This window comes from Ictidomys tridecemlineatus, chromosome Y, assembly GCF_052094955.1.
Source record: "Ictidomys tridecemlineatus isolate mIctTri1 chromosome Y, mIctTri1.hap1, whole genome shotgun sequence".
NCBI lineage: Eukaryota > Metazoa > Chordata > Mammalia > Rodentia > Sciuridae > Ictidomys > Ictidomys tridecemlineatus.
The window spans coordinates 4,102,617-4,106,044 of NC_135494.1; positions in this window are offsets into that span (position 1 = coordinate 4,102,617).

Below are 3,428 nucleotides of genomic sequence, written 5' to 3' on the forward strand. Positions count from 1 at the left end.
GGCCATGTGCCAGCCCATGCGGGAGCTTCAGTGGAGCCAGGCCAGTCCAGTCACTGGAACGGTCACAGATGGACACTTTTCTGTCATCTGTGATCCATGAAAAGATCACTGACTCACACTATTATGTTTTCATGGCATTCATAAAATCAGTAGACACCCACTTGAAGGTCAGCAAGTTTCTTTGTGGTGACTGAGAGTTTTTAAATTAAAACACTCATGTCCTTCACACCCTTCATCTTTACCTACTGTGAAGACTGTGTGGGATGAGTTAGTGGTTGGGGCTGCCATGCAGAGCCCCACCCTGCTGGCTTATAGGGCAGGTGTGTCTTGCCACAGCCCTGAGGGCTGACCTCTGAGTGGGCACCTCTGGGATCAATGACCTTCACCTCTGGGCAGTAAGCTCTCCACTGCCTGCTCTCAGCCCTCCACCACCCAAGTCTACTAAGAGTTCCCATTTCCTGTGGCTTTTCCCATCCCCCTGTTGTGCTGCCCTGGGGCTGACTCATATGACCCTAACCTTGGAGCCCTTGAAGTTTCAATTCCTGACTTCTTTATTTACTTTTAATCAATGTAGGGACGTTTTCAGCCAACGGGACCCACTTTTTGAAGAACAATGTTGCTGCATAGTCTTTTGTCTATTTCAGCACTTTGAATTTGTCTCACTATTATTTTATGATCTCTGGATTTGCTCTCTCTTTCTCTCAAAAATATTTATATATATATGATCTACACTTATTATATATTTATTTATTCATTCATTTATATGTGTATATTTATGTATGTAAATATAAATAAATATGTACATATATCTATGCATGTATGTATATTCTATCTTTTGTTGTTGTGTTTTGTTTTTATAGGACTGTGGTTTTAGCACAGGATGTCTTAGAACTGAACTACATCCCCAAATATTTTATTTTTTTTTTAATTTAGAAAATGGGTCTTGCTATATTCCTGGGGTTGGAACTTGTGATCTTTCTGCCTCAGTATTTGATTACCTGGAATTACAGTCCTGCACCATCCCAAGACTGAGTTGTGATAAATTGGAGGACACACAGGGAATTGATCATTTTATATTTGTGTGGTCACCTTTCTGCTGCTTGCAAGGCTATTCTGACACTATAGATTTTTCCACATTTAAACATAGTGCACCCACACAGGGTCATCAGGACTTCTCTGGCTTGGAGTTCTTGAAATACTTGAAATTTAGAAAAACTTTTTCTAGAATATTTTGTCTGAAATAATTATGCAGGACTGTTGGCCTCTATGATATGCAGCCAATGAAGTTCTTCATTCATTCCAAAATATTCTTGTAAAAATTATTATATTTTTAATTACTATAGTTGCAAATGTGTGTCCCTGAGAAAGCAGAGGGTAGACTTCCTGATCTTGCCTGAAGTTTGCAAGTCCCCAGGCACCTGTATGCACACGTGTCACCTGCCTGGATCTGTCTCTGCTGACTCTCCTCCTGTAGGTTTGTCAACACCCACCTCCCTTCTCCTCCTACGAATCTGCCTTAGGAAGGGGCATTTCCTAAAGGGAGACTTTTCTCAAAGGGACAATGTTCCTTTTCTGCTCATTAGCATTTTGTCCACCTCCTATGGGACAATAACATATGCCAGCACCTTCTGATGGTTGTTCTTTGATCATATGAGACCCTCTGCAGTCCTTGGACTCTGTGAATGATGTGTCCAAGTCTGCAAATGGGGACTTTCCTTGGTGATCTCCTTGTGCCCTGGCCCCATGTCAGATGTCACCTGTCTCTCCCTCATTGATGACTAAGAACCACAGTCCTGGGAAATATAGGGAATATTTATCTTTTGACAGAAGGAACTCTCTCTCAATGTTGGTGTTCAGAACATTTCTTAACCTTAACCCAAACACCCAGGGGCACCACCCTACATCTCAAACACATAATGATCTGATTATTATCTGACACTAGGAGGATTGTAACTAATGGGGATCTTTCCCTCATCCTTGTTAGGTGGGCATCTTTTTACATTCTCTCAGTCTCTAGTGTGATCTTCTTTCTCTCTTTTTTTAGCAGTCTGGACATGAAGCTTGGCCTCTCATGGGATATCTGATTAAAAAAAAATTCACTGCATCAGTAAATTTACTCAGCTGTCTTACTGTGGTGATGCAATGTCTTACTAGAACTATTTTTAGAGGGGGAAAAGTTTATCTGGGCTCAGCGTTTTAGAAGTTCAAACTGTGGCTGGCCAATTCCATGGCTCTGGCCCAAGGGGAGGGAGAACAAAATGGCAGAAGGGCCTGGAGGAGGACAGCGGCTCAGGATAGGGCACCAGGGAGCAGAGAGACCTCATCTCACCAGGGACAGGTGAGCAGGTGGAACCCCTCCTCCAGCAATACCCACCTGCCTAGGTCACCAACCAGTGAGTGCATTCAAGTGGATTAATCCATTTATTAGTTTACAGCATTGTCATTTTATCTTTTCATCTCTGACTCTTCTTGCATGATCACCCAAAGGAGCTTTGGAGGGACACCTCATGACTGACCACAGCACACTCACATCTGTGATGTTGCAGCCCATCCCTTACCCTATCCTAACCCTTAACTAAAATGACCTCCTGATTTCTTATACATCCTGATTTTTAATACGTACAGTGAAGTAGGCATTTCTTTGCATTTAAATCCTCATTAACGTATTCAAAGACTCATATTTGAGCATATAAAATCAAATTTGTTAATCAATTAGTTATACAGGAATAGCAGGAAAGATATTCAAGAGAACAGACAGCAATTCTCTTAAGGTAGAGTTTGCTCCTTTTCAGAAATGATGAAATCTTAATATTAAACAGAGAGTCTTTTGTCGTCATGTGGATGATTCTGAAGTCCTTTAGAAGATGATGTTGCAAACATATCTGATCTCATTAGGATCTGTGAATATTGAAAAAAAAATTAAATTATCACCAACCTCATCTCAGTTGCATGATATTGGGTGGTGTTTGAATGAAAAGGAAAGATCCACTTTTGGGTAGTGGAGTGCAGGACCGCTCACACACAGCTCTTCTCTCTGGACTTTGTCTGTTCATGTATGGTTTCCACAGGGATCATTTTCATAAGAAAATCTACATTACCAAGGTCACCCTTGCTTTGAGACATTCTAAAGGGCATGTGCATGTGTGCAACAAATTATAAATTTTGTGCCTGAAGCAATGGTGCATGGTTGTAATCTCAAGGACTCAGCAGACTAATGGGTGGGGATCTCCAGTTCAAGGTGAGTTTTCTGAATCTTGGATGAGGTGTCAGAATAGAGTAAGATGGGATTGAGATGTAACTCAGGGCTAGAGAGTCCCTGGGTTTAACCCGTAGATCCTCACATCCAAAACTGTAGACTTTGAGAAATCTTCTATAGGGTTATATAAGATTTTCCAAGCAGGGTAGTTTATTTCCACTGGAACTCACCA